The following is a 25,096-nucleotide window of genomic DNA, read 5'->3' on the forward strand; positions in this document are numbered from 1 at the left end:
TCCACTTCTGAATCCTCTGAAGCACATCTAAGTCCTCTCTTTGTGAAGCTCAGAGTGCAGCAGGTGCAGTCCTTGTGAATGTGGTTCTCCTTGGTGCATACCTGAGATTCATCAGAGCAGTCATTTTTCTTGATGTTTGCAGGTAGAGATCTGAGTTGCCAGGCAGCTCTTCCCCTTTATCCAGGTTTCTGGGCTGGCAAGCAGGGGGGGGGCACCCCTGCCCAATGAGGTACAGGATGTCACCCTCTTTGAAGATGAATTTCTTAGAAGTATGGCATATTTGTGTCCCAGCAAGCACCGTTCCACAAAATACAAAATGGAGAAAATCTGTCCTGGAGGTTCAGGCCTGACTAAGTCCATCCACTGGTGTGCCTAACTTTTCCCTACACTCCTCTTACAGCCCCTCTCCTAATCTAATTACAGTGGCTCCCATCTGATTAGGGGTGCAGGACATAGGGGAGGTCTGGTTTCTGTCCCAAGAGTTTTTCCTTTTTTGGGGAGCAGTCTTGCTATCCAGCCCCCTTCCTGCTCTGGCATCTGAGGAGACAGATGTCTTCTCTGTCCCAGACAGGCCACTCTACACCTATCAAAGGCTGGTCAATCAGGAATGGATATAACAGGGCTGATGTTGCTAGCTTTAGGAAATCAGTGCTAACCTGTATAGTTTTTTTCCTGTAATAGTTATCATAAATCCAACCTTGGAAAGTTGTTGGATATGTTGTAACTAATAATTTGACAACTTGAATGATGTTTTAGCTAGCTCACTCCTATCAAAATCTAGACTTTATTAATGTTAAATAAAGTCTCCCCATATTAGTCTATGGAGCTAATATGCTACATTGGGAAATAACTAAATTGGCTGTTTTTCCATCTCGTGGGCATATGTAACATTGTTATAATGTCCCTGCCCATGATTACACTACATCCTACCCTTGGAGCACCTAGGGTAGATCTTATGGATGACTTATCTGTACAAATAAGGTATTTTAAGCCTTTGGAAGTACTTCGAAAGTCGAATTTGTATTTTAAAAGCAGCCTGTGAGGCAGGGATGGCTTTTAAAATGACAGCAGGCATCACATCAGTGCACACTTAAGTGCATTAAACCTACTGGGCCTCTAAACTCACACAGCCTACCGAATACTAAGGACTTATAGGTAGGTTGTAAGTACCAATTAGAATCATACCTAATTCTCATATACATTTTTACACAGAGCACTGGTCCTGGGACTAGTTAGTAGAGTCCAGGGCACAATCAGAGTCAGAAAAGTATCAGTCAAAAATAGGGGCAAAAAGTGAGTGGACATCTGCAAGAAGCCCAGTTTTCTCACAAAGCACAATTAAAGAAAGTCTATAGCCAGGGTCTTCTTGTTAAGGAGAATAATCTTCATCAACCAGAAGCATTAAAAGTTTCAGAATAACTGCATAAATTGTCATAAGCGGATGTAAATTATGTTTATTAAAAACAGAGTTAGTAAATTCACAAACTGTAGGACACCAATTCTATGAAAATGGGGAACATATTGGTAAAACTTTGGCTTTGATTATCTCTTGATTTTACACCACTCAAACTTTCTTTTATATTTATAGCAATTGTTTTGTTCTCTATTTTTTTTTAATGTGCAGCCAATCAGTGTGCCCCACTGATCACTGAGCTCCTTGTAAAAAATCAGTTTGCACCATACCTCTCTAGGTTTAGGATCCTCTAACATTCTGTGTTATCATTGGAGTAACTTCAAAAGAACTGCATCATTCGTCCATTCTTGATTTCCAAACCAATGTTTTCATAATTAGTCCTTCCTTTTTTTGTTTTTCTGTTTTTTCATTTGTGAATAAAGCTTCTTTGTATGCACAATTAGTTAATTTCTTTTCATATTGCATTCTTCTTTCAAAACAATCTTTTATTTGATCATCCTTATTTAATACGAACCATGTGTGCCATGTGCTTTGTGGAAAGACTGAAGTTCACTGTCTGAGACACTGTTTCTAGGAACAGCACCAACCTGCATTGATGGCAAGGATCAGAGTTAGCCTGACCAGCTGGAAGACATCAGGCAGAAGGTCAATACCGATACCAGCTTGCTGTAAAATATAGGGAACAACTGGAACATATATTATTTGTTCCAGCAGAAGATGATGTCATGAAAAGCCCGGAACCGACCAGGAATCCGAGGACAGCCCCAAATGCTGCTGGATACACACATGTAAGACTGTACAAGAAATTGGCACAAGAGGGAAGACAACCAAAACTGCAAGATAAGGAGTGGACAAACACGGGCATCAAGAGGGAGAAAATAAAAACAGTGCAGGGTGCAAAATTGGTGCAAACTATATTGAGGATGGAAAAAGCCAATTCAACCATATGCAACTCATTCCTAAGCATAGAGCTAAGGCTCCGGGGAGTCTAAATAAGACTCAACTCCTGACCTGGAAATTATCCCAACTGAAGAAACACATATGTGTAAATTCGTAGGATGTTAGAAGCAGCCACGGCCTGCCCTAACTGGTGGAGGGGCCAGGCTCCCTCATCTTTTTCCAAACAAGAAGAGTCTCTGTCAGGGTGAGTAAAGTTCAGCCTGGCAGACAATCTTTTTATTTAGGTCAGGCAGCCAGGAGCTAGATATGCACTAAACGTGCAGGCTCCTGCCTGCCTTATCTCAATTTTGCTTGGCCAAAGATGTCACAGCCCCTGTAGGCATGACCTCTTCAGCCTGGCAAATCACCTTGAGATCCTCCCCTTGGACCAAGGGGAGCATCACAGATTGCCTCGGACATGGGGCTTCAGTTTTAAGCACTGGAATGCCCAGGGCTGAGTGTCAATCAGTAACACCTTGTCACAGAATGGGGTGAGTTCAACACCTCTCATGGAACCCATTTCACTCTGCCATGAGGTAGGGACTGCTGTCTTTCCTAATGAGAGAAGATAGCAGTCCCAAACCTCCTGGGACATCTGAGGCAGAGCTGCAGCTGGTAAGTGTATTTTTGTAATGTTTGGTGCATGCATGTGTGTATGTATGAATATTTGGAGCAAGTGTTGTGAGTGGGTGTGTGTGTGTTTGTGCCGGTGTGTGTGAAGGCATAGGTGTGAGTATCCATCTCTACCCCATCTGCACTCCCCCTGCTAAAATTCCATACTTCCACTGATAAGCAGTCTATTGTTTCTGTCATTTTAAGCTTCTACAGGACTTTGAGTCCTTGTGCACTTGTCTCCTAAGATAATTAATGAAAGGAAGGCAACATAAACAACAGTAAAGGTGATGCTTTCTAGGTTACAATGTGGTATGAAACCGGATTCGTAGTCCAGGCAGATGTGATACTTATAGAGCTTCTTTTAGAGTGGAATGGGGATTGCTTTCTGGAAGCTTTATCTAGTTAATGGAAATTAGGTGTGGACTTGCGGTTAGAAAAATCATCTGGAATCACAATTAGTTTCTCCAGTATTGGGAAGACCTGTCTTGTTTCTGGCTTTCTGGAATGTACCATTCATGATTGAGGCATTGGTGATACTTAGGAGGGGTGTAAAGTTATCTCACTGAATGTACGAGGGAATAATGTCATTTTTGGAACTGGTATCCTTGCGAGAAATGAAGATGTCAGTAAGGCCAGTGGTCAAAAGAAAGTTGAATTCCATAATTTATGAGAGGTTTGAAGCAGAATTAGAAGCAAGGGGGGCTGTCTGTTTAGCACTGGTTCATTGACGAAGAGACTGAAGGCATTGCATTGGCCAAATGGGTATGATAATGGAGTGTCTGGCAGAGTATTATGCAATATTTGATGATTTGAAAATGTGGTTTGCTTCGACTTGGGCCTTCATTATGATTGTTTTCTATATGTAGCTTTGGTTGAGGTGATGACAAGTCTGTGTGAAAAGGTTGTTGAGCAGAGTAAGGCCATCGTTTTTCTTTTTTTATGCTTTTCATGTCTGGGTATGGCATACTTGATCTCCAATAGTTCTTTGAAATGTCAATTTAGTAAGGAGTTCTGTTTAGAGGATATTACTTACAATAATTTGATTGTTTGTACAAGATTGTTCAGGGTGGTGTTGTGTATGTAGTGTACCGTGTTGTATGTAGTTGTCTGGCACATGAGAAAAGAGTTTGACTAGTTCTCTTTGGAAGACGTTCAAGGGGATGTTTTTGAAGAAATAACAAGTTTGCTTTTCTCATTTAGGTTGTCAATATTGTAGTGATATGGCAAGCGAAAGGGCAAAAGGGATTGCAAGACAGCCCATCAATAAGTCCAGGGGTACCACAGACTTGCAATGGATTGATCAAGAGACAGTTATGAAGAAATCATAGATGTTGTCTTTGAAGTGTATAGGTTACATGATTTGGTGCTTGATGTGTTGAGATTTGTTTCAAGATAGATTTCTTGGTACTTTAAGTGTCCTGACAGTTTGATGTCTCTAAAGAATGGAGGCAGTGGTGAGGAGGCTTGAGATTTTATCTGTGATGTGCTTTTTGAATTTAGAGGATCTTTAAGTCTGAATGAACTCACTGGCTGGGACAGAAACAATGAGAAATAATACATAAGGAGCTTCTTTAATGACTTCAGTGTTGTTGGACCACTTAGCGTGTGATTGGGTGGTGTCCTGCTCCTGTCTTGTGTGTCTGTGGTCTGCTCAATGGTTGTTACGTTCTGCTGGAATGGGATTTCTTTGGTTTGCCTTACTGGTGTAGAAGGCGTGTATGCTTGGTCTGTGAATAGTGTGGCATGAGCTTGATAAGCCTCACAGCTTTTCGTGGAGGGAGGTATTCTTCCAGTAGCCCCTTCCAGATCCTTGCATGTAATACCCTTGTCTGTGTGGGCTCTTTGCTGTAATTACGCTAAGGCTATTTCCATCACTATCCTCAACATCTAACTTTATTGTACATTTTTCCAAGTGCTACAGTAGTTAAAGTTTAAACAACTGTACATTTGAGATGCTTTATGGACCTTGCATATTCTACATTGAAGTCCTCTAAACCCTCCCTGGCTTTTCAAAATGCCACAAAAATGTGCAGTTATATGCGTGTGTTTGGAGGACATTAGTAGATGTACTCTTAAGCCAATCACAATGAAATACATTTAGAGTTTAATTGTAATGATTAATATTTTTTTTCTTTTTTTTGTTTGATATGTGTTTTCATATTTGTGCGTGAAATGGTACTAACCCATTTTGCCGTCACTGTTACTCATGTGGCCCATTTCTACACAGCTGGGTGGCTGTAACAGTTACGATGTACGCTGGTGCACATTTGGGCCATGCACCTTCTTGTCAATAGACTTCAGGAAGAAAACCAACTGCGATCACATCTCGGGAAATACATTCCTCAATTCAATGGCTGTGTGTAAAGCACTAACAGCAAGTCTCCACAATAGCAGGTCACACTACTTAGGGTTTCAGCTGCCAGTCTAACAAATTGAGCGGCTTGTCTTCGCTGTACATCATCACTCAAAGGTGAGCATGGTGCAGTAAACTACAGTGGTGCATTAAGATGGCTACAGTGAACAAATGTCCCCTGTTGTTCAGAATTTCGCTTGCTAATTTACTGAATATAGATTCAGGAAAAAGAAAAATGAGCAGTAAAACAAACCTAGATATAAACGCTTTAAAATGTACCCACAAAAAATATGTAACATGCACACATAAGAAGAAATGTAACATGAATACTGCAAATGTGTTTTTTCAAGCTTCAGTGAACACTGCCGTATTGTGAAGATCATAATCAGAACATTTTACAATTTTACAATTAAAAAAGGCATTGTGCTTTCTTCATTCCATTGAGTTACTAAGCTTCATTTAATTCGGAAAGTTTGCACTCATCGTCCAAATATAACTAGATTTATTTTGGGAGCTGTTTATCACTGCCTGAAAGATACACCAGATCATTTATTGTTCTGCAGTTTTAATGGTCGGTTATACACTTCCTAGTCTTTTATCTGTTGCTACAGGGAAATATCCGCTTTCCTGTCAAGGATAATTGAGGCTAGAATTAGTGTGGTAGATGCCGGCTCAGTCACTATCAACCCTACTGTGCTTTTTTACATCAGGTAAGTCATGTGATTGGGTTACTATCCGTAATTTGAGATTGGTGATGAGGACTGTAACTATCTACGTGGCTTCCTTATCCGTCATATCGCCTACAAAATATTATTACATTGCGCCACTAGAAGCATCCAAATACTTCTAAACTGTAGTCAAATCGCGCCGTGGTGTGCATAGGCCGAGACTCTGCATTTTTAGAAAGCCGAACTAACTACTGCTCAGTCGAGCTGAGCATTAGTTAGGTCTGCTCATCTTATCTATTTAATCGTTCTACATATTCACTCAACTCTCAACTACAAGTACAAACCAACCTTTTTTGTAGAATACACCTTCATTAAACACAGCATAGAAACTGAGGTTTAGTTACACATTCATTTAATAAAACTGTTCAACTTTGTTTGCTTCAGTGAAGTTAATAGTCGGGTATCACTCCATTAACAGGACTCTAGGGGTGAAAAACTCTCACAGCTTCTACTTCTGCTATCCTCTCTGTCTCCCCGAAAGAAAGTTATCTTGCTGAAACATTTGCATGAAAATATGGCTCCAATCCAGTAGAATCATTTCTCGCATCCTAACTTTTCTCAATGACTAGCTAGATAACCTTTTTACAGAAGGTAGCATTTGTCCAGAACGTGAGAATTAATTTGACCCTTATTATCCGTTAAAGAACTTATGAACAAGATTAGTTTAACTCGCTTCCTTATGATAAAGGTAATAAGAAAAATCATTCACTCCTCCCATCCCGTTTTCAGAAAACAACTGGCCGCTATTTTTTTCTCAACTTAACTATTGTAACTCCTTATTCCTGTACTGTCTCCGTTATATTTTACCATGTCTACAATATAACCAAAGTTCAGCAGCTTGCCTTGCTCTGGAACTCAATAAATATTCATCATATATCTCTTCAGATGTAGAGCCGCTTTGCTGGCTACCTACTCAGAAGCACAGTCTGTTTAAACCTCCTCAGTGTTCTACTAGAAGCTGTAGTCAAAGTTCATTTACTTGTTACCTTTGCATGAGGGTTTTACTCATCTGACTGCTCACCGTCTTCTGGCACTTGGTCTCCTGGTCACCATCCATGATAGGTCGGATGTTCTTATTTTTGACAGCCAAAGTATGGCATTCTCTTCCAATCACTTATCTTTGCACCACAAAACTTCTGTCTTTCCATACAAAGTAGAAAATTTACTTTTTGGTGTGGTTTTCTGTCTTGGCATGCTTAGGTCATCAGTGTCAGAACACTGGACAATAACGTGCTTTACAAGCTGTTAATCCTTATTCAATAGACAATTATAGAGAAAATAAAGGCTAGTATACGCCTTATGGCTAGAGTTGGTCATTCAATAGACCAAGAGTATGCAGTTCCTATAAGTAAGCTAAGAATAGGGGGATCCAAAGGTATCATGCTATAGTTAAGACAGATCAAAGAGTCTGGTAAACCAGAAGCAAGAGCCCTCAGCCACTCAATTCGGTGGCATGCTTATTCATCGGGCAGCCTCTTTTTTTAATTTCTTTTTATTGAGTTTTTATGAGGATCCACCATGATAACAAGAAAGAAAAAATACACTGCAGTTCCAAACTTTATCTTAAAAAAAAAATTTCCAAGCAATTCACCCCCAAAAAGCTCTAAAGACTAAGATTAGGTAGCTATGCAAATTCATTCAATAGGTGACTCAAGAACAAATTTCTCCACGGTTGTCTAAAAAGAATTCGCCCCAAATCGAGAATTATTTTTACCACTTCCTATTCTACTAGCATATCTCATTTCCTGATTTCTGACTAGCATCATTTTGCTCTGCCATTCTTGACGGGTGGGAGATAACTTAGAGCGCCAGTTGCTTAACAAGAGAGATCTGGCAACCACAGTGGCGATAAAAACAAGTTTCTCCCACCTGGAAGGGGATCTTGCCTCAGGGTCGAAGCCTAGGCACAACAGCCATATACTGAGAGTTATAGTAACCTGGGCCATATTTGTTAACATCTTAAATATTCCCTCCCAGTAGTCCTGTATACATTGACATGCCCCAATCACATGTATTCAACCCGCCACCCCTGCTGCCTTACATAGAAAACAGAGATCAGGACAGCTGGGCACCACACGGGATAAGGCTTGCGAAGTTCAATATAATAGCCATTTACTGAAAAATATCATTCAATGCCAATTCGCGCCCCTGAGAACTGAGAAATTTAGAGGATTCATTCTCTCCCAGCACTCACTTGAGAGATCAAAGTCCCCCTGACGAGCCCATTTTTGTTTTTGCCTTTGCCTCCAGATCGACCTGTCCATCAATAGCCTTCTCCAGGACCCAGCGCTCGTTATTCCAGGAGGATCGACCAATTCTGAGACTAACGCCTGGGCATTAATGATTAAATTGATATCCAGATCCTTTACACTGTTTAGCATAATATTATAGGAACCCACCAAAAGAAAGTCATTTTTGACAACCAACTGGATATTCAAGGGAGTTTCCCAATTGTCATTGATACGAAAATCCCCGATTTTGCTAAATCCTGCATGCCCCCACCTCCTTACTAAGTCTGCATTGAGCTGAGCACCAGAGCGTAACATAAACTGTGTAAGGGGGGTGTTAAAATGCAGAGATGGGATTGAATATTTTCTGAAAAGATCTGACTTTCTCTTAAAAAGCCATTAAAAAATCTTATAACAAACTTTTTGGGGAGATTTCGCCAAAAGTGCTGGATTCTGAATGTCGTGCTCCCTACCTTTTAACTCACGAAAGTCATTAGGGAATGTCGAACCTACAAATTGTTCTGCTTTAAAACTAGAGAGATAATGTGCAAAAAAGGCAAAGTAATAGTCTTCAAAATTAGGCAAAGCTAACCCCCCTTTTTCTTTATCCCCATATAATGTTCTTAATGCGGCTCGAGCCTTCTGATTTTGCCAAATAAAAAGACGAAACATAGACTCCAATTTTTTGAAAAAGTTTTGTGTTAAAACACACGGGATGGCAGAGAACAGAAAATTAAATAATGATAAAACTGACATTTTAATCAATGCAATTCGGCCTAGTATAGAAAGGGGGAGAGACCCCCATTGGGCAAGTAAAGCCTGAGTTTTCGTGAACAGCGGAGCGTAATTAAGGTCAAACAGGTCTCCTATATCGGCTGAAAAATAAACCCCAAGGTATCTCTTTGGCCTAGTATTCACACAGTGTCGTAATTCGGGGAGGAGATTAATAGAAGAGGTGCCACACAGAATAATATCGGTTTTGCTCATATTAATCTTGTAGCCACCAATTTGCTCAAATTCGGCAAAAGCACTAAAAGCCGCTGCCTGCGAAGTTCGTTCTTCATCCAAAAACATAATAATATCACCAGTGTAGAGTTTAATCTTTCCCATTGATTTTAAAGGGGGTTGAATCTGACTATTTTGTCTAATTTTAATGGCTAAAGGCCCAATGAAAAAAGCAAAAAGTATAGAAGATAAAGGGCAACCCTGCCGAGTCCCTCGTTGTACTTGAAGTTGACCAACACACACGGAATTAATAATAATATTAGCTTCAGGGTTTAAATACAACATTTGAATTAGTCCAGAGACCTGAGACGGCACCTTATAGCTAGCCATCACTGCGAAGACTGTATCCCATATAAACAAATCAAATGCTTTTTCCGCATCTAATAAAAGAACAATGGCAGAAGTCTTAGTAGAGGCAAAATAGTCGAGAGCCTCCGCCAAAAAATGCGTATTAGTTGCAAGTTGCCGACCAGCTATGAACCCGTTTTGATCGGGATGCACCAGTTTTTTAACAACCCCATTGAGCCTATTAGCCAAGAGTTTTGTAATAATTTTATAATCTGTATTTAACAAAGAGATTGGAAAATAGGCATTAGGATCTTCACTGTCCTTATTCGGTTTGGGAAAATTGACCACATTCCCTGAGTGCCAAGAATTGGGAGTCTGTTCGCCCCTAAGTAGGCCATTAATCAAAGAGAGAAAATCATCAATGAATATCTTAATAAAAGTTTCATAAAAATCAGCCGGAAAGCCATCAGGTCCACAAGCCTTGCCCGTAGGGAGGTTCTTGACAACCTCAAGGAGTTCTGGCTTCGTAAACGGCTGTATTAGAACATCGCTATCCTCTTCTGTAAGACAAGGAATATCCAATTTCCCCAAGAATTCCTTAATTGGCCTAGGGTCAATATCCGGAGCATGGCTATAAATTAGTCCATAATGCTCTAGCATAATTTCGTCCACAGCTCTGGGGTCAGTATGTCTAACCCCAGTGATAGGGCATCTCAGGGCATGTATGATATTACCCGCAATTAGATCCCTAGCCTGCCATGCCAAAAATGTGCCTGTAAAATTACTCTCCTCATATACCTTTTGTTTATAAGTCTGAAATCCTATACCAACCTTCTTAAGAAATTTGTCGGCCAATGCCTTTTTAGCTAATTCAAAAGACTGTCTATTATTTTCCGAGGGAGCCTGTAGATAAGCAACTAAACACCTTTGCACTGACTCTTCGAGGTCCCTGGTTTGTTGTCTCTGAGAAAATGTATCTGCTGCCTCCTTGGCGATTTCCAAGCCCCTGAAGAAGGCCTTAAACGAATCCCAAATTATAGCCGGAGTTGAAGATCCCTGATTGAGTTTGAAAAATTCACTAATTTCATTCTTAGAGATCTGGACCCATCCCTTGTCTAGAAGAAGCTGCTGATTGAAAACCCACCTTTTAGTTTGAAACTTGGGGACTTCTGAATAAAGAGACACTTCTAGCAACAGGGAGGCAGACTGAGCCTTAAAGCGCAATGTTTTAGATATCAGAAAAAAATCTATGCAAGAGGCACTTTTGAAACGGGTTGAGATACACGTATACTCTCTCTCATGGGGGGCATTCATTCTCCAAGGATCACAAAGCATCAACACTTTAACATAATCTTTAAAGATTTTGGCAACTCTAGGTTTATTTTGTTTTTTGCCCCTAACGGTGGTATCCAAAATTGGATCCTGAAGAAAATTAAAATCCCCTCCAATAATAATTTTACCTGATAATTCCAAAAGGGATTGGAACATTCCTACATAGGGAGCAGGATCATCTAACAAGGCTGCATAAAAACTCACGAAAACAAATCTTTCTTTAGCAATTAAACAGGGCACCCAACACCATCGCAGCTGTGCATTGAGACCTCGAGCTAGAAAGACCGCTACGCCGCTATGGGCTGCCTCTTGTTGAGCCGGCAATGCAATGCCCAATGGGCCCCACAAAGGGGCTTTTTTGCCAGAGATGTTTTGAAAATTATTAGATGTGATGAGCTTAAAGAGGGGATGCTAAAAGAGTAGATTGGGTGTGTGAAGTGAGGGATAAAAATGACTAAGAGCTACCTAAGGTCTTTATTTGGATGGTACCTCCTGTCATAATTAAAAACACATAAGAGCATTAAAGGACATAATAATCCGTTGTCTCTAAAAGTTTATTATAAAAGAAAGGTCAACATGTTTCTTGCCAACTAACAGCCACAACACGTCTAGGCAATTTGTCAGGACCATAGTATACCTAATCTACGTATGGATGGGTCTAAGGTAATGAATAGGTGCCTGATACTCAACTCACCCGGCTAGTGTAGTGCAGCTAATACCTTATCTAAACTAAACCGATCCAACCAGAAAAATAAACATAAAAATAAAACAGAACATCATTATTAGATGAATAAATTAAATGCTGCAACCATAATTGCATCCAGTTAAATTACAATGCAGTGAAGCAGCATTGCTGGTGATTATATTGAAGCTGATGAGCATGCAGCACAAAGGCAGAGTTTAACAAAGTGAGTCACACTTGTGTCAATTGTAAGCATTAAAAGCCCTTCAAACAACATGCCCCTAAATTAATTCTATGTTAGACACAACCAAGGCCATTATGTAATTGTCAAAATATCACAAAGTACCTTATTGGAAGATAAATCTGGCCCCTAGATCGTACAGAGGAGGTACACTCAGTGCGGTATACATTAGAAAGAAAAGAAGGAAGTCAGATCCGGGGACAGGCTGATAGCGTGCCCATCAACTAAAAGGTATACTCATGGAATCCAGCTCTGCTAGCATCGGTGACCTACCCTGCTGTGCAACCCTGGAGCTGACTGGGTTGCCAGGCAGGCTGCTTAAGTATTTGCCCGGACACCGTATCCATGTGTCAACAATGGAGTGGGGGGTGTGGTCTCAAATGCTGTGCGCTTGTGTTATAAATCCCAAGAATATCTCTGAAAATGCCCTGAAAGCAGGCATTCATATTTCCCCATTTAAGGCAAGGCTAGTGGAAATAAATTCAGAGATAAGTGAGCACAATGATTTTCTGATGCAGCAGAACATTTCCAAATTGCAGAGGGACATTAAAAAAAATTTACATAGAAAAAATCCACCCATGAACGAAGGAGGACTTTCTTGTGGTGAATGATACATCTTCAGATGAGGGTAGAATCGCTCAGAAGAAAAATAACACCTCATTTAGTAGCACATCAAGTGTGGCTAGCTTGGGTAGCAATGAAGGCCAACACAGCCCCCTGCCACCAATGTATGGCTAGCCTATTGGCTCCATTCAGATTCTACAATCAATGTGGCCACAGCGTTTTAACAAGTTCCCTCTGGGCCCATATTCTTCCTTCCGCTATCTTTTCCCCAGATTTTTTTTTAGACAGAGGCCTGGGCAGAGGAAGAGGCAGAAGGATAGGAGAGCACAAACTGTTACTGTGGACCCAGTCCAAGCCACAAACGTGAAGTGTTTGGGCTTTGTTCCCACTCCAAGAGACAATGTCTTAGACTTAATTGTGAATTACATATTTTTTTATGGAAAATACGACGTTGTGCTTATTTTCAGGATAGATCTACTCAGGATCAACAAGTTGACACAAAATTTGAGGAATCCCTCTAGGGTTGCTCTCATTGGCAGTATGATCCCCAATAAAATCTTGACATTTGAACAGGCAGTTTTAAAGGATATCAAGAACTTATACTCCAAATAGCCTTTTTTCAATATGTCTACAAAGGAACCTAACACCATCAGGTCCCTTGCCAATGACCCCTCTATCATTATAAAATGTGCTGACAAAGTGGGAGCATTCTGATTTTATCCACAGCTGACTACAGAAATGAATGTCACTGCTAACTGGCCAATAAAAGATATTACAGACCTATTTGAAAAGATCCTACTGAAAGACTCCTGGTTCAGATGCGCTGCATGGTTCTTAAGGCAGAATCCCAGGGTTTGATAACCATAAATGGAGCAGATTTTCTGGTTAATACTCAATCAAATACACCATATTTTTATGTACTCCGGAAAATACACAAAGTTGTGCTCCCATCACCGTATAGACCTATTGTTTTAGGGATTAGGGATTAAGGATTAGGGTTCTTCTTGAACCTTTTTCTAAATTCTGGGACTACTTGTTTCAAACATCAGTGGAGAAAACACCATCATTCATAAAAGATACTAAGAAGATTCTTAACCTAACTGCGGAAGCTAATAATGTGATCAGTGCTGACTTAAAACTCAACTTGGAGTCTCTCTGCACAAATATTCCCCCTGATGAGATCCTGGCGGTTGTGGAGCACATATTATGCTCAGAATGTTGGGCAGCTCCCACACCAGCTAACTTTATAATTGTGTGTGCCACTATTGCTCTAAAACATTTGTTTCCGGTTTAAAGATACCTTGTATCACTAGATACAAAGTACTTCTATGGGAAGCACCTTTGCGCTCAGCTTTTAGCATGTCCTTACATGGCTCATTTTGAGAAAGAGTTTATCTTTTGTAATAATAATCCCTACACACAGAATTTGCTTCTCTGACATCACTACATAGCCAACGTTTTGGTTTTTTGGCAAAGAGATATAATTACATGTGAGGGTTTCACAGCATGGATTCCCTCTCTTAATCCCTTTTAAACTTCACAAAAAACATCTACACAAAGAACTCCCCTTTTTGGATTTCCTCATTTCAATTGAACTCTCCAACATCACATATAAAAAGCAGAGTTACTGAAACGATCTTTTGCTATATGATAGCAATCACCCAAAGCCATGAGAGACAACCTACCCTTTGGTGAGTTTCTTAGGCTTCATCAAGATTGCAGAACAACAGCTGATTTTAACAACTAAACTAGAGATTTGGTAGAAGATCTTAGAGGTAGGCAATATCCATCCTACTTGTAAAAGGGCTAGAAACAACTTTTAGAAACTCAGCCTAAGGACAGGATAAAAATCTTACCTGTGTAACAACTTTTATGCCCAACTTAAACATTATCCAAAAGATAATTTGCCAAAGTTGAGCAATTTCGCGAACAGGTTCCCTCAGCATCCCAATGCCCTGTTTTGAGTTCAAACAGATAAGTAGGTTATGTGAAGAAATTATAAACTAGACTAAAAACTGCCTCTAAGACAAAAACTTTGGGACCTGCCTTCTGTTACAGGATACTATCCTTGTGGTTCCGGCGGTGTCTGCCACCTGACTAAGCCCACCATGCAGGTAGTGTTAGGCTCAAAACATATTTGGACCTTGCGGAACCATGCAAACTGAAACATCAAAATCTGTGTGTATATGCTTACATGCAACCTTAGATACTTTGGCATGACCTCTAGACCAGTGGAAGTCCATATACGAGAACATTGCAGTTATCCATGGTACTGGCTTGCTTCTTTTCTTTTTAGCATATGTCACACTAAGCGCAGCTACTCTGCAGCACCTAAGGGGCATGATTTATCTTCTAATAAGGTACTTTGGGATATTTTAACAATTCCACAAAGGCCCTAGGTGTGTCTAACAAAGAATGAGCTTATGGGCATGGTATTTGATGGTCTTTGTGAAATTCTGCCTTTGAGTTGCACACTCACCAGTGGCAATATAATCACCAGCAATGTTGCTTTCAACGCATTGTACCCTAGCTGAATGCAATGCTGGTTGCAACATCTAATTAATTAATCTAATAATGATGTTCTATTTTATGTTTATGTTTATTTTTCAGGTCGGTTCTGTTTAGTTTATATAAGGTACTAGCTACACTACACTGGTAGGATGAGTTGTGGATCAGGCATCTACCCATTACCTTAGACCCATCCATGTGTAGATTAGGAGTCTTATGGTCCTGACAAATTGCCTAGACCTGTTGTGGCTGTTAGTTGGCAAGAAATATGTTGACCTCTCTTTCACAATACACCTTTGGAGATTTGAAGGATTGGTATTTCCTCTATTGCTTTTTTTTGTTTTTAGATATGACAGGAAACACCAGCCTAATAAAAAACTTAGGTAGCTTTTAGTCATTTTTATCCCTCACTTCACACATCAAATCGACTCTTTTGGCATCCCCTCTTTAAGTTCCTCATGATTGATAATTTCCAAAACATCTCTGGGAAAGATCCCCCTCGAGGTTTCTGTTGGACATTGAAGTGTCGGCTCAAATGAGAAGCCGCCCGAAGATAAAGCATGCCACCCAAATATGTGGGTGAGGGCTCTTACTTCTGATTAATCCTGAGTACATGCCTATAGGGCACTAGCTTTGGATACCCCTATTCTTGGCTTAGTTATAGGAACTGCATACTCTTGGTCTGCTGATTTACTTTGAAGAGCTTGTATGGGGGACCTACTGAACTCCTAGTCCCTCCCATTTTACGGTTGAGATGTGGTCATTACCTTGCTTTTTGACTTAGATAAATATTTTTCAATCTCACTGCAGATTCACAACCATGGATGATAATAAAATATACACATGTAATTGTTCCTTCTTAGTGGCTGTAGAGCCAAATGTCCCTTGCAGGGGAGTTACGTTTTATTTTCCTCCTTCGGCTGTCATTCAAACTGGTTCATGTCAAAAGTACCCAGATAGGTGCTATGGAAGATTTGGATGTTGTTAAACAACAGTGAACCGTACTTTGTTGGTCCATAGATGTACACCGAAAGTCATCATGTGTGACTGTGTCCCCATGACCAAACCATAGCATAAATAATAGTTAGAGGCTTCTTATCAATAGTCATGAGATATAGACTTTTTTACCTGCACGACAAGTGGGACACTGAAAGTTTGCTGTCCTTGAGTAAATCCAGTATGTCATGATATGCCTCCCTCACACCCTTGTGTCTGTTAGTAGTGCTTCTGTTGAGCAGCAGTGAGGTACTCCAAGTTTACCTCCATATCTGTAAGTAGTCCTAAATTTGGAGGGTGGCTGGTCATTTTTAGTGGTTTTTAAAGCTTCTGACCCATAACTTATATCATTTTTGCAATGTATAGTCAAGTGTATTTTGATGAAAGTGCATTATTTTCCAAGTTTTCACCTCTTTGTCCGAGTATATTTACTGGCATATTGACTCTGGGCACTAGGTGGCAGCTAACACGCCAGTACATGTTTTCTAACCCTTAAACATTGCAGAAAAATGGATGAATTCCAATGGGCATGTCAAACCATTTAGGAAGGCCAAAGCAGTGTGTGCAGAAACTTCAGCAGTGACGTAAAAGTTGATGTCTAACTTACACCCCTCACATGCTTTACTTTAAAGCCTGGCTTTAGAACTGCCAACAAAGGCCTCCATGGTTGGAGCCGAAATCACAGCTGGAACTTCTGAAGAAACCATTTTTGACAGATAGAAAGCTTACATTTTATGTCAGATAAAATCCTCTAGGAGAGATATGCTGAATTTTGAACTGTCATATACCTGCAGTGACTGGTTTAAAGTGTTGATTCAGAGCATAGCCTACAATAACTTTTCCCTATGGTAAAATCTTTCACATGAATAAATATCAGCATGTTCACGAGCTGGCTAATGCCTCCCAGTGCTTTCTATACCCAAGTGACCTTGAGCCTACTCTTTAGGATAAGAACATTGTGGAGATGTCAAGAGAAAGACCTTCATCATTAAATAAGTTTGGAATTTTGACACTGGAGGGCAAGGTTCAGGTGACATGGTTAAGTGAGGAGGAGACAGCCATACCATTCAAGATTTCCTGGTTCTTCCCTCTTAGAGCCTTTTGCTGCAAAATATACCTAATGTAACCCAGTGGTGAAGGTATTCAGCCTCACGCAGTCCTCTCTGAATTTCAAACCACTTAATTTTGTCAAAATGTGATGATAAAACTCAGGAGCAGGCAAAGGTGCCACAGTTATTTTGGGGAAGAACTGACCTCAGCATCTATATATTTTAGGTTTCTCTCACTCAGAGCATTTGATACCAAAACTCCAGACGTCTGTGTTGCTGAAAGTGGATTATCAATAGATTACTTTTAAAATACTTCTCATGGGGACTACATCACCAAGAACCTGCAAGTAAGTGTAATTGTAATAATATTTATATAGCGCTTTCTACCTCTGACAAGGTGCCGAATCGCTTTTCAGCGAGTAGCACGCGACTCTGGAGGATTGTGAGCCTGTTGGTTGATTTGAATAGAATAATGGAGGGATAGAAGAGGAAAGAATCCAGAGGTGTAAATTGGGTGATCATAGCGGTAAGATGAGGTTTGGGATGAGTAAAGAGGAGGTGGAGGATGTAAGTCTGTAGAGAGGCATTAGGGAGATTATAGTAGTAAAATGGGGTTTGGGATGGGTCAAAGGAGAGATAAATGAATGAGAATTAAGTAGGGTTGTTTGGGAGTTTATAATTGTAAACTGAGGCTTGGGGTGAGCCAGGAGGGGCAGGGGAGGGAAGAGTATGGGAACGTTTATTTGAGGGTGATAGTAGAAGAATGGTTTTAGGATGAGTCAGAGAGTGGAGATAGAGGGTAGCTAGATAGTGGTATAGGGTGGTGGTCACACAAAGTAAAGGTTTTGAGAGAGTAAAATGTTTTTTCTCTTGTACAGTGGAACTCGAGTAGTGAATATATAGATACATGATTACATAATCAAGGGAATAAATATGTAGGGAATATAATATATTGAGATAAAGTTGCATCATATAAACAGAGGCTTTCAATTGTTCCAATATTTGAAGTTAATGTATCTGTGTACTTTTATAACAGTATTTTATCTTTCCTCAATATTTCCATAGTGAAATGCTTGTAGATAAATAGTTAAGATAATATTTACATATTGTGATAAAATAAAAACACTCATATGCATCTTAAATAAGCAACTTATAAAGAAACTATGCAATGACCTATGAACCTGTTGAATGTAGAATAATATATATTGATATATATATATCAACAAAGAAACATACACATATTGATAATATATATACATATATATATATACACACATACATACACCTCCACATACAAATACATACATATAGACAACTGAAGTAAAATATACATTTGTTAAAGAGGCCTAAAGAGTATGTATATATTGTAAGATAAAATTGTTATTATAGGAATTTGTGCAAAGAAATACACATATCTAGATATATACACATAAACAAATTATAACATGTTTACGTCCATGGGTATATGCAGTCCATTGTTGTTTGAATATCATGTTTGGGTATGGTGGTTATGAGGAAAAAGCCAACTGTTGAGTAGCCTTCTGAAGGTAAGATAGTTAGTTATCTGTGGATCTTAAATTTGGGGTAATGAATACCATAGTTTGGCCACTTGAACAGAGATAGATGTACCACCTATTATCGTTTTCTTGTATGATGGTGTTTTGACGCAGGGTGCCAATCTTGAGCAGAGGTTTCTTTGATAAATGTATTTGGTATTAAAGTCTTAACTCTGTTATATGAAATAACACAGCCTGAATGTTATATTTATTTTTAGTGATGCAAATGCTAGCTGAACTCATCCTTGAGTTTTGACTGTTTGGCCTTATCGAATCCTAAAAGTCAAAGCCTTAAAAGGGGGTATTTGGCAAGTTAGTGAGCTTGGAGCAGCCGTCGTCATCTGTAGCTCAAGGGAGAAGGATTGTCTAGCTGTCCAGGAGCCACAAAGGTTATTGTGGACTAGCCTAACAGTGGTAATGTAATTTACACCAATTTTGAAGTTCCACACTGGGTATGTACTGTGCACACTCTTTCAAGCTCTAAAATCTGTAACTGTTTGTGCCTTGTTTGTCATCAATAAGTAATCTGTATTAGACAGAGAGAACTAGAAACATTGAAATTGCTTGTGGTATGGCAACTGATACATATGTCATCATGGACACTCATGAGCCACCAGAATGTTTTAATATTGCAGAAAGTAGCAGTGGTTTAAGTCAAATTCTCTGTTCTGCTGTTTATCCTTTCCTTCAACATGCCTCGCTGGTAGGGAATGATGACAGTGGTTTCTCTCTATCACTATTACTTTCACTTGTCACACCAAAAATCCTACAATTGTGGACTACTGAGTCGACTACTACAGTGGTTCCCAACCTTTTGAGTTCTGTGGGCCCCCACTATATCAATACTGGAACCCGGGGACAACCATTGAATCATTATTGGAATTCGGCGACCCCCCCACTGAGTCATTACTAAAAGCTGAGGACCTAATCTGTTAATATTTTGTTTAATTTTCTGAGCAGTTGTGAACCCCCTGCAAAGGCTTTGCGGACCCCCGGGTCCCCGGACCACAGGTTGGGAACCCCTGGACTAGTAAGCTCAAGAGGGTCAGTGCTGGTATGGTTCAAGTCTATCCTGGCTGGTGGGATCCATGTCGGTATGTTGCCTCTTTTAAGATTCTGATCTCTTGCACACACAGTTCTTCAAGATGTATTGGTTTCTTATACTTGCATACTTAGTACTTCTCCCAACTTTACCAGCTGGTTCATCCTTCACTCTTTACGTTTAGCTTTTAGACATCTCATAACGTACCATTAGCAAATGCAGAATGCATTATTCCCATTTTAGAAAACTTGTTTCTACTTGTTTACATTGACTTTACACTTCCTAGTGTGTGGTAAGTTAGTGTGAAATTGCTTTCCCACTGATGGTGTGCTAATTCAGATTCACACCATGATGTTACATTGAAAAGGGGAAGTGCTGCTCTTCGTACTCTGAGGAATGGCTCATATTGTCTCTTTGTATATTTAAGTACAGTCTTATCAGGAAGGAGTTTACAACATGAACATTGTCTTTTTTTATGAATTACAATTTATTCTAAGGACTAATTAAAAAAAAAAATTGTTTGGATACTTGCTAGGCTTGCTTTATAGGGACATGCTGATGCTTACATACCTACTAGGAGTCCCAGGTTCACAATGAAGAGTCATTGTTTGGCACTTCTATATTTACATGCTCATGAATGCCAACTCAACACCACAGAGTGGCTGTAACCAATTAAGCTTAAACCATTCTGCTTTGATGTTTCATGCTCATTCAAACTGCAGACTCCACTGGAGGAACGCTGCACGTTGATCACAAAAATTATTTTGTTCACGATCCCCTTCTTAATGTTCCTTGAGGGAGATTTTATGCTTCCCGATGTATTTGTTTATTTTGCCATTGTATATCATTGATGTTCTGACGTCTGGCCGTTCTACTGGAATTTGGAACACATATTTTTACCAAGTAAAGCCACATCTAAATGCATTTTTATCTTGATCACCCCTACTTTGGTACTTAGACTCACATTATAACATTGGCGGTAAGTACCTGCTACCGCCTCGGTGACGGGCGCCAATGTACCGCCACTGCAGCTACCATCCGTCCGCCATATTATGAGCACTGCCTGACTTCCGCCACAATAAGGGCAGAAATCCGGCAGTGTTCATAGTGGCGGAAGGTGGTAACCTGGTGCTGCTAACACCAGCACTGCCACACCAGTAGAATGCCACAGGCCATATTATGACCAGTAATACGGCCTGGCGGTATTCTGTTGGCGAGGTGCTGCTGGCGGTAAAAGTGCCCCTTCTCTTTCCCTGCAGGACGACCTACTCACCAGACAAGGTAAGTCTGGCGTGTGACAGGGGAGTGGTGGAGGGTGGGGGTGTTGTGTGTGTGTCTGAGTGTGCGCATGAATGTGTGGTGTATGCGTGGTTGTATGTGTGTGAGTGAATGCGTGTAAGAATGGTGAAGATGGGTGTGGGGAGCTGTGACTGTAGTGGGGGGTGATGTGTGCGTGCGTGGCTGGAGGGGGTGGGGTCAGTTGTGTGGTGTGTGTGTGTCTGCGGGTGTGTGCCTGTCTCCGGGTGTGCGTGTATGGGGTGGTGGGTGTGAGAATGTATCAGGGGGTGGGGGGATGTGAATTATATCAGAGGGAGTGGGGGTAAGTGAGTGGATCGGAGAGGGGTGGGGGTTAGTATGTGTATTGGAGTGGAGGGTTAGTGTGTGTATGGGGGTGAGTTTGGAAGGGGGTGAGGTGTGTGTTGGGGTAGCCGCCTACGGGTGACAGAGAAGGAGTTCCCTTTCAGGTCCTACTGCCATGGTTTTCGTGGCATTGCTAACGCCACAAAATCCATGGTGGTAGGCCGGCTCATAATGCTGCGGACGGTACTATGTCGCCCGCCGGGCTGAAGATAGACATCTCCGCCCCGGTGGCTCATACCGCCATACCTCCAGGGTCATAATGAGGGCCTTAGTCTCTCCAGGGTGTCTTAAACAAAGAGCTCAACAGTGCATGATTACACTCACCCCTCATTATTGTGTCTTGTCTCATTTCCTGTGTTCAACATAGCTAAAATGTAGATATTTTTCTATTTGAGTCAAGGGTCATATAATATAACTTTGCCCTGAGGAAGGATACATATATCAAAAAACGCACTGAAAGTCTGTACCATTTGAACACAATTGATTTATAAGGATATTTGAATGTAATTGAAATGCAACATCCACTTCCAAGCTGACCTTAACTGTTGTGTTACATATCAAAAATGTATTTGATTATTGTCAATCAGCTTGCATTGTATACCGAGCTGTGCTTTGTAGGAGGCCCCTTATTCAGATGCCTATAAGCTCATCTCTAAATATAAAAGTAACTAACAATTTGTTACTGAATTGTTAAAATACTAAAGGTTTAATAATAAATCAATATTAATGAATACATATGCCAAAGGGTTTTCACAAAATAACCATCTGTGTTACAAAAAACCTTAAAATAGCAATTTAAGTGTTTTTATGAGGTGGTTTTGCAACTCTACTTTTCCTAGTAGCTCTCGCTTTTACAAGTGAATAAACTACGCCTTTATGCCCAGTAGTAATTCTTGATGTTTTCTTAGATGAACTACCTCAGTATTGTTCTCCCTAAATGTAACTGCCCTTTTAGGATAATATCTGTGTTATGTTTTACAGTCTCATCCCTATCAGCCTCCCAGTGGTGAGACCGGACTACAAGCAAACATCCAACAAATTTGACTAACCCTTTTCCTGTAAGTGTATACAATTTTCCGTTCTAAGATGGTGGATGTCCATCTTGGAGTTGTAAATAAAAAAAAATGTGTGAAAGCATAAAATAAAGAGTGAACTGGTAGTAAATTACAGCTGCAATGCCCTCTGAAAAAGATAACAAATGGGGGAGAGCAGGGAGGACAGTGCGAGTTATAACACTCAAGTAGCTGGAAGCAACTGTGTTTTTCGGGTTAGAGAAAAAAGACATGCTGAGTCAGGGAAAGTAAAATAGGTGTTTCAGGGGCAGGTGAGGTTGTAGGGGTGAGAAGGGAAAAGAGAAGCCACACACAAGGAGGAAAGAACATCCATAGAGTGCTTAAACAAAAAAGAAAAACATATCTCTGATACTGCGGGAGAGAGACAAGCACAGGAAAAGGAAAGAAAGTCATCAAATATGAAGCAAGCAAACACAACTGACAACAAAGCCAACGAAGGATGAGAAAGAGGTGGAAACAAATCATACCATATGTATAGGAACTGTATATAGTAGACCTTCCACAAAATAGGTGATACTAAATAATTAGAGATGCACCACAACAGTATTAAAATAGGAATGTTCATCAATAGTGTTCAGTTTCTTGTGAAACATGAAAAATGAAGAGAATATGGAAAAACCATACACAAATGAAGGTTAATTCCATTCCTTGAGGGCAAGCAAGCAAAGCATTTTAAATGGCTGAAAGTGAATGGAAAAGAAATTTGGAAGATGAATGAAGAGCTTAAGAAGGAACATAACTCTTAATAGGAAAAGTCAAATAGCTGGCAAAAATTCATACAAAATTGAACAAAAAAGTGGAGATAAGTTTTAAAAGACGTATTATGAAGAGTGTTAGAAATGGGGTCTTTGGTTGGCAGTCAGGTTACCCTCTGTCCAAGCAATGACCCTCACTCTAGTCAGGGTAAGTCACTTACAATCCAAATTATCCTGTGCCCACCCTCTAGTAGCTTGGCACTGAGCAGTCAGACTTAACTTAGAAGTCAATGTGTAAAGTATTTATGCAATAAATCATGCAATAACACAGTATAGCACCACAAAAATACACCACACAGTGTTTAGAAAAATATACAATATTTATCTGATAAGATGCAGGTGAAAACGATAAAAATGCAATAATTATATGTGAGATATCACTGGAAAAGTGATATAAAGTGTCTTTAGTCTTTAAAAAGCAATAAATGTCTCTTCAAGCACAAAGTACCTAGTTCGCGTTCAAAATCTCTGCAAAGAACCGCAGAGGAGGAGACGCATGGAAAACAAGGGAGTGTGCGTCGATTTCTCGGGCTGCACACAGTGATGCGTTCTTTGGTTTTCACGCAGGGATGGCTGTGCGCCGATTTCTAGTGCTCGGTTGTGGATCCTCTTTGGGTTGCGGGGTTTTCGGATGCCCCAGGGACGTTGCGTGGATTTCCGGCGCTGACAGGACAAAGTCACAGGGGCTGCATCGATCCGGTGGGCGTTTCGTGGAAATTTATACAACACGGCAGGCGCTGCCGCGATTCCTCTCTGGAAGTCGGGCTGCGTCGTTCCGGCTCGGCTGTGTGTCGATCCAGAGGGCCATGCGGCGAATTTCCGGTCGCTACACAGGCGCTGCGTCGATCTTCTCATTGCAAAGTTGGGCTGCGTCATTCCGGTTTGGCGTGCAGTGAATTTTTTGCCACGGTGCAGGCTGTGCGTCATTTCTGGCAGGCTGTGCATCGACTTTCGCTGCACAAGGAATCCTTCTTGTAGAGATGAAGTCTTTTTGGTCCTGAGACTTCAGGGAACAGGAGGCAAGCTCTATCCAAGCTCTTGGAGAGCACTTCTCACCACAGCCAGAAAGCAGCAAGGCAGCAGTCCTTCACAGAAAGCAGACAGGTCAGTCCTTTGGGCATCCAGGCAGATCTTCTTGGCAGGATGCAAGTTCTGGTTCAGGTTCTCTTCTCCCGGAAGTGTCTGAGTTGGTAGGGGCAGAGGCCCTGTTTCAAAACCCAGATGTGCCTATGAAGTGGGGGAGACTTCAAAGAGTGGCTTAGAAGTGCACCAGATCCCCTTTCAGTTCAATCCTGTCTGCCAGGGTCCCAGTAGGGGGTGTGGCAGTCCTTTGTGTGAGGCCAGGCTACAGTCCTTTGGCATGTAAGTCTCAGCCCCTTGACCCTCCCAGCCCAGGAAGACCCATTCAAAATGCAGATGTATGCAAGTGAGGCTGAGTATCCTGTGTTTGGGGTGTGTCTGAGTGAATGCACAAGGGAGCTGTCAAATAAACCAAATCAGATGTGGATTGTAAGGCACAGAAGGATTTAAGTGCAGAGAAATGCTCACTTTCTAAAAGTGGCATTTCTAAAATATTAATATTAAATCCAACTTCACCAGTCTGCAGGATTTTGTATCACAATTCTGGCTGTACTAAATATGACCTTCCTACCCCTTTCAGATCAGTAGCTACCATTCAACGAATATATGAGGGTAGCGTCAATGTTAGCCTATGAAGGGAGCAGGCCTCACAGCAGTGTAAAAACGAATTTAGGAGTTTTACAGTACCAGGACATGTAAACTACACAGGTATATGTCCTGCCTTTTGCCTACACAGCACCATGCCCTATGGGTTACCTAGGGCATACCTTAGGGGTGACTTATATGTAGAAAAAGGGGGGTTTTAGGCTTGGCAAGTACTTTTAAATGCCAAGGCGAATTTGGCAGTGAAACTGCACACACATGCCTTGGAATGGCAGGCTTGAGACAAGGTTAAGGAGCTACTTAAGTGGGTGGCACAACCAGTAGTGCAGGTCCACTAGTAGCATTTAATCTACAGGCCCTGGGCACATATAGTGCACTTTATAAGGGACTTATAAGTAAATTAA

General features: G+C 40.7%; 1 protein-coding gene across 1 annotated transcript in view; it reads right to left on the bottom strand.

The window, feature by feature from the left end:
- Positions 1 to 25,096, bottom strand: part of EDIL3 (EGF like repeats and discoidin domains 3) — a 1,526,861-nt gene that overhangs the window by 30,530 nt on the left and 1,471,235 nt on the right. The gene's annotated exons all lie outside the window — the stretch shown is intronic.

This window comes from Pleurodeles waltl, chromosome 1_1, assembly GCF_031143425.1.
Source record: "Pleurodeles waltl isolate 20211129_DDA chromosome 1_1, aPleWal1.hap1.20221129, whole genome shotgun sequence".
NCBI classification, from domain to species: domain Eukaryota; kingdom Metazoa; phylum Chordata; class Amphibia; order Caudata; family Salamandridae; genus Pleurodeles; species Pleurodeles waltl.